An 11,834-nucleotide genomic window follows, 5' to 3' on the forward strand; every position below is an offset into this window, starting at 1 on the left:
TAATTTCCACACCTCATGCTATTCTGAGGTCCACTGTAAGTTACTTCTCCCTTTCTACTGTCCTCTAGCTTGGTTTCTTTCTGTAAAAATAACTATGCTGTAATCATTCCCACATCCATAACTTCAATTTGGTTGTTCTGCATCTGCCTTCTGCTTGTCTAAATTTGGTCAATGTATGAGGGCTCAGTTTCCACATCTGTAAAGAATAGGGGACAGATTAAATGATATCTAAATTCCATTATAACCTTACTATTCTATGACTCATTTTAAATCTCACCTCTTCATGAGCCCATCAATGATCACTCCAGCCTTCACTGACTCCTCTTTTTGAACTGGGTCAGTCCCTCTTTTTTTCCCTAAACTTAATTATATAAACTATTTTATAGCTTACTGAAAGTAGTATAGAATTGAGGTTAAAAGTATGGAAACAGAAATCAAATAACTTAAATCAGGTCTTGGCCTGATTGTTTACTACCTATTTACTACCTATTTAATATTGGGGAGGTTGTCTTTTTTCTAAACCTCAGCTTTCTTATCTGTAAAATGGGGATTATAAAAGTTTCTGCCATGTAGAAGTGTTGCAAAGATTAAAATATATATCCACTTAAAGCAATTACTACAGTGGTTGTAACTCATTAAGGTGTTCTATAAGAGTTAATAGAAACCACTATGATAGCCTTGCCTCTGCTTACAACTCAGTAGTAAGCAATTTGAAGACAGAGATCAAATCTTTTATATCATTAACCACTTCCTCCACTCCAGAACCTGACACAGGATAGCATCGCTTAGGGGATATCTGTGCACAGATATTTATGGTACTCTAAAATAAAAATGAATATAGCAGAAATGAATCTTAGTACACAAACTCAAGTATTTCAGAATTATTACATGCCCACTTTTTCTTTAAACCATTTTAAATGTAACTTCAGCTTCATCTTACTATACTGAAGAAAATTCAGTATCATCCATGATTATCCGTCCCAGGAGGCAAAGTCTCAGAGTTTTAGCACCAGAACATCAAGGAATTCTAACATTGTTCCACACTGAGATGCTCCATGACCCAGCCCATATGATTCCTGTAGGTCACAGGCAGTTTAGCCACTTCCTTACCTTGTTTGGAACGTAAACAATTGGACTAGGTTTGTAACTCCTGAACTCTGGGTACAGTTTCAGAGCTTTAGTTGGCCAGTACTTCTGAGATTTTGTCATCTCCCCAGGACTTTGCCAGAAATGAGATATGGGCTCCACTCTGGAAGGATCAAATCATTCTCTTTTCCCATCTCTGACAAGGATTGTCTCCCTGAATCCCCTGCCTTGGAAGACAATTCCTTCTCTTACTTCCTGGGGTACCTAATAATGACTTTAATGGAGTGCCTACATAATGACTTTAATAAGTTTCAGATTCTGCTCAGTCCTAGCAAAAAAAAAAAAAAATTCTCTGAGGCAGGAAACTATCAAAAGACTGACGAACTGTGTAAAATGAGGAAAGAAAAATAAATGAAAGAATAACAAGCACACATTAATATTTTAATAAACTATCCTTCCCAGGCAAGTCAAGAGAAAATGGTCTGCCTAAACACAAAAGGATCAAAGCACAAAATAAAGAAATGCTGGAATATTGACAGCATGTTTTTTTATTCAGTCAGACAAGACCTTTTCCTCTATAGTTTTGGCATTGGGAAAAAGAATGAGCCTTTGGTCAAAGTTGGGATTCATTCTGTCTCCTTTCCAAATTTTAGAAAACTTTCTGATTGTTACAATGAGAGTACCATCCATGCAGGCAAAGCATATCTTGCCTCTTGAAAGAACAAAGGCTCAGAGAGTCCATAAAAATTGCTCATAAGTCTTCTTCGACATCAAAGGACTCTTACCAACAACATACAGATGACTTAGTGAAAGTAAATCGGGAACATATGGATTAAGATTCTCTTGAAATACGCATGGGTTTTGAAACTAGGTGAGGAGGAAACTGCTTAGGGCCAAAAGCATTTTGGATTTTCTAAATATATGTGTGTGGCTATCACCACTAACACCCTCGACCCACCCACACCGACACACGCACATACAAACATTCCCTCATTGCATGAACTAGAGACCTAGAAATGGTAAAACTTCTAGAGACCACACACCATGGGAGAGTCATAGATATTTACTCAAGTTTAGATTAATTCAACAAATGATTTTCTAATGTTTCAGAAAAGGGGAAAAGGAAAGGAAAAGTCAATTGGTGATTCAAGATAAACAACAACGGTCTTTTGATTTTGACTTCTAATTTCAGGAATAAACACGTATCTACTTAGTTGGCCTCAATTGTCTCATCTATAAAATGTAGGAAGTGGATTGAACGATCTCAGAAATGTTTGAAAACGCCTTCATGTTCTGACTAGTTTTTGTTTCATCTGCTACTCCCCCTTGCCCTTCCTTTTCTAATTTGGGCATAAGCAAATTTTATAGCTATAATAACAAGACCTGAAAGCTGAGCTTTAAAATATGCCACATGCAAGCCTGACCCCCAGAAAAATTCAAAGCAGGTGAAAATGAGTCTTGAGTATCCACCCACTGACTTTTTCTGCCCCTCCTCTCCACCTGGAACACTACCACAAAGCACCTCTGCCCTGATGCTCACCCCAGTAGCCTAAAGCAGCCCACTAGAGAACTCATATGAAGGGCTAAACTACAGCATACGATGATCTCATTCATAAAGAGGAAGTAATGTGGGGCTTTTTATAAAAAAAAAAATGATTAATCACAACCAAGAAACCTCAAGTTAAGTCTAAAATTACAAGACTAGAAACTAGAACGAGTGAGGTAAGGCATTTTATTACATATTTAAATCCTCATTAATAAAATGAAAGGAAAAAGTTTCTATCAGTATCATCAGTATCAGGTAGATTAAATATCTACTGAAGACTTCTTTCCAAAGCCAGTTTTCTCATTCATAATGTCCCTGCTATCCTGAACTTGAAACAATTCATTCTGGGAAAGCTTATTGGTCTTCTGATAGAAGAAGTAAGAATACTTATGTGCTAAAACTATTATTCAGCTGCTCTCTATCTCTATTGTGACTATGTGGTATGGTCACAGTTATTTCACAATCATTTTTTCCAGAGTGCATGTGAAGTAGACAATGATTGGGGTATGCATTTGAAATAGAGGTCTAAGTTCTCTCCAAGAGCCATTGATATCATCAGTCCTAAATACAGAACTTAGTTTTGAATAAATAACATAAGAGAACCCAGACACAGTGCTGACATCAAAACCTGTGATTCTACCAAGATGCATGACCTATAATGATTCTTCCCTTACACCTGAGAAAATTGCTTCTAACATATGAATCTCAACTGCTATGGAAGAAATTTCATGGTATAAATATCCTCATCTACTTGAAATAATCTTCTCTGTCACTTTGACCAGCCAGACCATGTTAGTGTCTCCCACTATATGCTCCCATAGCACCTCGTACTTCCTTACCATAACACTGAAAATTGTTAAGATCGGAGAGGGGAGAAATTCCAACTATCTTGTTCTCAATTGTATTTTCAGAGCCTAGACTGTACATGGCATAAATAATAAATATTTGCTGAACACATACATAAATGAATGAATTTTATTTCAGAACTCTGTTATCTAAATCAATACTGAATAACTTGCTCATTCTCTACTAAATCTACCCAACTCTGTCTCCCTACTTTGAAAACATCATAGTTGGTCCTTTTGTGCTTCAAAGAGCTTTTAAGGCATTTATTTCCTCCTCTCTATATTTGAGTTGAGAGCAGCATTAATTCTATTTCACAGAAGACAAGCCTGAGGAAAAATCTTCTATACCTGGCCCCCCAAAAAACAAATTTAATTCCTGAATAATAAGGGTGAAGATAAGCACTCAGGAAATCATCACTTTCAATTCCATTTCTAATTCTCTAGAAGAAAATGATCTTAAAATGCTCCTATGGAACCCAAGGACTTTGTGGGTGTGCTCTGTTGATGTGTTTTTGTAGACACACAAGCAAAATTAAAATCTGACAATGAAAATGCATTTAAAGAATCATTCAAAGTAAGAAACCACATTGCACGTGAAGAAGCATGCAGCATCGAGGTGATCCAGGTGGAGTTTATTAAAACCTGCTCTGTTGGCATTCCAATGCATGTTATGTCAGGAGCACAGAGCTGAATAATAAGATTAGTATCCTTATATGAAAAACATAATCCAGATAAAAATTTCAAATGTACATGAAGAATTATTTTGAAACCCTTGTTAACGTAATTCTTTACAAATCAGTTCTTGTTCATTTTTGAATAAGTGCATGGAGGAAAACGCAAGATATGTTTGTTACTTTGTAAAAACACTACACACAGACACAATAGAAAAAGAAAAATTTAAGCATTTAGACCCATTTTTGCCATTGCATCAATATGAAAAATGATGTGACATCTACAGAGTGCAAAAGAAATGGCAAAAAAGAAAACAAAATACACAGGAGCTATGGTTTCTATTTTTTAAAAGATTGCTAAAATATGTTAAATATGTGTTGAAAAGATGCTAGGGTATTTCAAAACAGAGCTGGACGAGCCACACAAATCAGTGTGTGCTCTTTACATTCCCTAGTTCGGGAATTATTTGTAATTATAGTGGCAGAGAGTAGCATAATTTACTTTTATACTAAACTTTATTAACTATTCTGGACCAAAACAAGACTATTTATTGTATGAATATTTCAAATGAGAATACATGTTTGTTCTTTTATAAAATAAATCTCATTAACTAAATATATTTCAAATACAATATGATTCCACTACCTGATAGCTTTCATAAGTAGAACAAGCTAAGTTTGGTATATTAGGGTTATGGTGTCATGATGCTCATAACTACAGATACACTGTTAGTAATGAAACAAGCTAAATCTTTGAACTTAATATGCTAAGCAAAATAAGTATGTAAACTTGAATGGTTGAAAATGTGAATGTCTGACAAAGGCAGGCACTGAATTACCTAAAATACATTAAATTATAATTTTAAACATCTTTTGGTGACATAAAGAATATTAGAAAAGGATTTCCCTACCAAAAAAAAAGTGAATATTTAGGTGAATGAGTATGAACGTCCTCAAAATTGGATGCTTACCAATGACAGTGTGAATTTTTATACAATTGTCATTGATTTAACTCCATGAAGTAGGAAAGCCTGGAGACATGTCAAAGCCCTAAGACTAGCTTCTACAAGATTTCTGTATTGTATTTCCCAAACTAATTTGACCACAGGACTCCTTTTTTTATGGAGCATTAAATAATTTCCACTAGAAATTTATCGTTTTGAAAACACTACAATCATATAGTACTCTAATGAATACCATAATATAAACATATATTATGTAGGTTTATATATATTTTATATTTAATATATTATACATGTTATATATATATTTCATACACATTATCTTATTTCAGTCTCAAAAAAACTGTATATTATCTCCATTGTACAAACAAGAAAATCTGAGATCTAGATAGGTTAATGGTTACTGCTAGACCCAGAAAGCAAACTCAAGCTTCTTCTGATCTTTGGACTCAAATTCTTAAGTAAATCTAACTACTTCTTTCAAAAAAAGTATTTTCAACTAATACATAAAAATTTAGGATATAGAGTAGTTTTTATCTTTTATCCATGAAGGCCCTTAAAAAGACCTTTTGTTCTATTAAAATGACCTATACCACATACAGTTCTATGAAAACTAGTAGATTTTATAAAGATTTTAGACAACTTTGAATTCTGTGGTTACTATAGAGACAGTGAAGCTTGTTGTCACTTTAATGTACTACACTGTCTATAGAATTACTGATAGGTACCTGAGATAGCCTCATAAATTTTAAACTTTTATGTGCCTTCTATATTTCACAGTATAGGATCGCAATTTATAATGATATGATGTATTATTATAGCAATTGTGAGCTAGCAGAGTCTAAATATATTTTAAAGATTTGTAGTCTCTAACTATACTGCAGGAAAAACAAAAAGTCTTCAAAAGTATATAGATTTATGATATGGGTTTTTTAAAGCAAATATTTATTGAGTATTTACTATGTACTGACCACTACTCTAATTTATAGATATTAATTCATCAGTACTCAGAATCCTCTGGGCTAAGTACCTTATTATCTACCCTATTTGACAAATAGGGACACAAAAAAAGTTAAGTAATTTGCCCAACTTGCACAGCTTTTGAGTTTTAATGTGAAGATCTGAACCCATGAAATCTGGCTTCACAGGCCATACTCATCTACATTGTAGCACAAGACGCCCTCAAAGAGACCATGCCATACTGACTTACCACAGAGCTGTTCCTCATATTGGCCCATTAAGAATTATCGATGTTAAAAAAAAGAATTACTAAGGTTTTAATTCTAATTTAATCATGGTAAAGAAAAGTATTTCCAAAATTTCTAAACAATCATTGTCAGATAAAAGATTATTTAAACTTGTGCCTCCATTTTGCATAATTCCTTCCAACAGACATGACCCAAAATCTTAGGTAGATTTTTAGTTTTCTAGGTTCTCTCTGATATTTTTTTCCTAGGGGATTCTTAAAATTGTCATTTCTGAAATAAAATCTTCATGTGAATAATTAGAAGTTGCATATGGAAAATGAGGGGGAGGGTAAGTTAATGAGCGAAAGACAGAGAGTATATAGATTCCCAAACTAAACTAGAAAATATTAGTAAGTTAGAATGCTATTTCTTGCTAAACTAAAGCAACGGACATTACTTTGAACAGAGATACATCTTCATTTGTTTAACAGATGTTCTCCTGAAAATTTATATGTTGATTTAAGATATGTGAAACTACATATTAACTAATATCACTTTTTTTGTTTGTTTTCCCATTGACCCAACCTTCAAAGGTGCTTTACTTCCTTTTTGATTGATCAAGTAGCCAACAAAACTTAAACCTGGAAGTAGAGTGGTAATCTTTTTTTTATAAATCAAAGAATCCTTTAAGAATAATGATTAACATCTTTAGTAGGACAAAGCAGGGAATAAGCAGAAACTTCTTGATGAGTATCCTATGGCCCTATAACACTGCATGTGAGGGAAAGGAGGCTGCTAATAAAGATGTTTAGGAAAAATAAATTCTTTCAAGAATATGGAAGGGAACACTGACTGAAAGACTCCAGACACCAATGAAAGGTTCATGACTCCAAGACTTCTCAATTAAACCTACATTAACATTGAGGTAAATAGGCATAACTGCAATAGAAAAAGCAATAAAGAGAAGCAACATGAATGCCAGGGTGGTGAGGTCAGTACCTATGCAGCGACATCATGCCAATAAATAACTTTGATATTATTATCAGTGATCACACTAGCATCCTACTAACTGGCGGTCCCATCCTACAACTGCCCATAGGTCTAATGAGTTACTCACCACAATCATCAAAAGCCAGAGAGAGACAGCTTGAGATATTATCTACTTCTCAGAAGTAGGGATGAAAGACGTAGTTCAGTTTTTACTTATATTGTTGATTTAAACTCTGCCTCTCTTTAATTAAAAAAAAGAAAATACCTAAATTGTCAAATAGTCATCTAAATATGTAGATAATAAAATATGATTACAAATATGAATAAGTTTTTGAGTATATGCATATGTGTATGACTTAATGTGACCTTTCAAGCTTAAAACATACTCTGTATATATGCACTTGAATATCTGTCTTCTTTTCATGTGGGCACAGGTGGGTATTCTTGTGGTTCTGAGAGCAGTGCAGATCCTTCAACTGACATCAAGAGGAACTCAGTCATTTCCTGATATAAGTTTTTAATCTCTTACCACCTGCCCAAAGGAAAGCAACTTATACTCACAAATATTAACACAAATGCTCGTAATCACATGGGTGTGTTTAAGAAGCCACAAATTAGCTGATGCTTTATTTTTTAAATCACTGCACTATTTTAAGTTTCAACTAGCCTAAGTCAAAATGATCAAACTATGAGGCAGACAAGTAACTGAAGGGTAAGATATATAGATATAGATGATAGATGATAGATATAGATATAAATATAGATATAGATATAGATGATATAGATATAGATATCATGACTCATTTGTTTGAGGTCTCTATGTCTGACATTAGTCATGGAAGGAGGATTAGACAATCATTCTCATTTTATGATATTAGTAGATCGGTCTTATAATATATGTAAATAAATAAATCATGGTTCCCACACTTGAGGAGCTTCCACTCCATATGCAGAAATAAAAACTTAGGTGAATCATTTTGGAAATGATTCAGTATCAAACAGAAGAGGCAGAACTTGACCTGGACCTTGAAGCTTGAGTCTAAACAAATAACTCAGAGGAAAATAACTTATTCATGATAAAGGAGCATACACTGGTGAGAATGAGCATGGAAATAAATAAATATGATCTATTATTATCAGCCCGTTTTGAAAGGAGAAATTAAATTTGGAGTCACATTTGGACCTGTAGTTAGATGAGATCAAATAAAAGCAAGCTGGAAACAAACAAGGAAGAATGAGGCCCTGCATGAGTGCCTCCAAACACATGACTAATATTCTCAGTTCATTTTTATTAACTGGCAGGAATATGGAACAAGGGAGTCGTATTGGCCCAGAGAATAAGTCAGGTCAATAATACCCAGAGATGATATTTGACTTGTCCCATGTCACACAGTAATTCAAAGATACAGCCAAAAGAATTTGGGTTTCCTAATTCTCATTCCACCACATTAAAATACCTCCATATTTATATCTATTACATTTATATTGATTTTTATGTGACAGTTTCCAAAACATTTTGACATGCATTATCTCATTTTCAGTGATAATCAATGAATAAACAGATGCACTAGCATTTAGAGAAGCAAAAAAAAGACAAAAAACAAAAAACAAAAAATCAGTTGCATTTCAAATCTACCTTAGGGTGATCCAAATTTAAAGAATGTGTTGTTTTAAATGCCACAGTTCAAGAACTGGGCAAGCTCAATATATATCAATGCAAATAAGTTAGATGCAGTGCAGATAGTTGCCATGGTAATCTCCATATGATGGATGGATGGATAGATTAAATTTTTGTTTTCAGTTTCTGAAAACAAAAATACCACACAGAGCAAAAATTGCTTAAATCATATCTAACAAAAAAGCTTTTTCCTAGTAAAACTCAAGATACATCACAAAGAGCCTTATATAGCCATGGATTCATCAATTAAAACTTTCACTTAGTTTTCTTCTTTTATGAATGGAAAGTGTAAATCAGAAAGTATAGTGGTTAAAAACCTAGACTCTGGAACCTGGAATTGTGGCTCTATCTTCTCTTGGCTGTGGGCCTTAAGGCAAGTTTCTCAACCTTGCTATGCCTCTGTTCCATTTATCAGATGGGCATATAACCGAACATACTTCCTAAGATTTCTGTGAGAATTGAATGAGTTGGTACATGTAAAGGTCTTACAAAAGAACTTGGCACATTGAACATCCGCAATAAATGTTAGTTTTATTATTGTATTCCTCGCTGTCTCTTGTCACTGTTCCATGTGTCTTAAAAGAATTTTTATTTTTTTGTTTTATTTTAATGTTGTAGCTATAGCAAGAGCTTTTTAGATTGGGGTATAGTTATGAATGTAGTCATCAGCAAGTAACAAAACAAAATATGTCCGGTGGTGACTAAAAGAAAAAAAAAATGTAGATTCTTTTTCTCAAGAAGAAGAAACCCAGAGGTAGGAGCCTGTTGGCATTGATTTGTGGATCGCTAAGGTCAGGGTCTGCATCTGTGCATCTCTTAATCTGTATTTAGAGCTGCTTTAGCTTCAGACATTCAAGGCAAACAGAAGGTAGAGAAAGGTGGCTCCAGCAACATCAGCCCCTTTTATTAGGAAAACAAAAATATTTCCAAAAGTTCCCAATAGTCCTCCACCCATGTCTCATAGGCCAGAACTCTGCAAATTGCCTCTCCTCCATCCCCAGCTACAAAGAGGCTGAGGAATCTTGTATTTAGCCAGGCATTCTGCCATCCCATTTAAAACTGGGATTTTGTTGGCAAAGACGAGGAGGAATGGATAGTGCTTGCACAGGTGCATGGGGGATCTTGAAGTATCTGATAAAAGAAATTCATTAGACAATACTCTCTTGAGCACTTTGAGAATAAAATCAACTGTGTAATGTCTAGGTAGTTTTAGCTACCAGTTAAAGCACACACTTTATCTTCTCTTCCTTTCTGCATTTATTCCCTCTGTACTTGGTATTCTCATTCTGCCTATAATCAAAATTTAGGAACTACTGTATGTGAGTGAATGCAGCCACATTGCCATGGAAGGCAATCACTGCTAGGTTGCTGTGGTGCCTCTGCAGGTGTATGTAAAGGTATCGGGAAAAAAAATCTAAAATACTCATAGTCGCCTATTGCTTTGCTCAGAATCCACACCTACTCTGTCTCCACAATGTACATAATCAAAAGATTGCAGGTGCTTAGCCTGATAGAAATGAGCCCGCTTCCCTCCAGACTACCACAATTCTCATTCAGGGGAGTTGCACAGTGGATGTGATGGAAGAAACCTCTTCTTAATTATGGAGATTTGTCGTTGGTGTTGGAGGTTGTTTTTTGTATTATTTACACTATTTTGTCTGGCGGTAATATTTCTGTCTGCCGGTGACAATTACATTGCTCTTGACTGGCGCAGATCAGCAGTTTGTGATAGCTCTGAAAAGCCAGTGTGCAGCACATGTCACTGGCAGACATATTAATGTTGGCGACGAGGAAAGCATGTGATGTAACACTATTAGATGGCACTAAGATAAAGGACCATCTTGAAGCCCATGAATAACCAAGAAGCAGCGAGGTGACAACTATCAATTATTTATTGCCCTTGTCCAGTATATTATTAACAGCTCCAGGAAAGCACACAGTCTTCCTTTCCTGTTCTCTCTCCCTCATGTTAATACTTGGCTCCTCAGTTTATTGGAGGTTACACCCTAAGGGAAACATTTTGTTTTCAGCTACCATTAGACAACCCAAGGAAAAAAGCAAAATGACCTCAAGGCAAACTACATTCAGCTTTTTCCCGCTACTAGAAAAGATGCATCGCCCTCCGCTCTCCACTGGTGGTTCCTCTTATGGCCTCCAAGTGCATCGCCCCCTCTTTGCTCTTCCTCCCTCAAGTCCAGAGGACTGCTGGTTTAACAGTGGTTCAACTTTGAGGGGAAAAGGTGATGTTCTATGATCAAATCTCACACATACACCTGTAATTAGGCCTTCGTTTCCTAGGGAGATGGTTATAGGTTTTTATATGCATTTCACTGCTGAGTAAGAAAGAGACTATTTTATATCTTAGTTTTTATGAAGCACAGAAAAGTTCTAAATAGGTATTAGGCTTCTTTCAGTTGCAAGTAATAGGCAATCTGTCTCAAAGTGATTTTAAACAATAAGCAAAATCACCTTGCCTATGCAGACACTCAGTAATATCAGGTATGCAGAGTCTTTTCGCCTCTCTTCAGTGCAATCCAGTGTTGGTTCCCTCCAAGGTTTTAAGATCAAACAATGCTCTATTTTTTTTTCATTTCTGTCCTGCAAGCAAGAGAGAGAACTTCTCCTCAACCAAGGAAAAAGAGGAACTGTCTCCAGAGCTGACTGAGTTCAAGGGGGTGATGGGCTCAACACTAAGAGATCCTAGGGGAATATCATATGCTGATTGGCTAAAGCTCGGTCTCCAGGACCACTCCATGGTAAAGAATACTAAGAATGTATTAACTGGTTTAGTCTCATCTGGGCCCACCCCTGGAGCTAGAGATGACATCAGGTACCCTATGACATGAGCTATTAGAAGTTTTGACAAAAT

Source organism: Pteropus medius, unplaced genomic scaffold, assembly GCF_902729225.1.
Source record: "Pteropus medius unplaced genomic scaffold, Ma_sr-lr_union100, whole genome shotgun sequence".
Lineage (NCBI taxonomy): Eukaryota > Metazoa > Chordata > Mammalia > Chiroptera > Pteropodidae > Pteropus > Pteropus medius.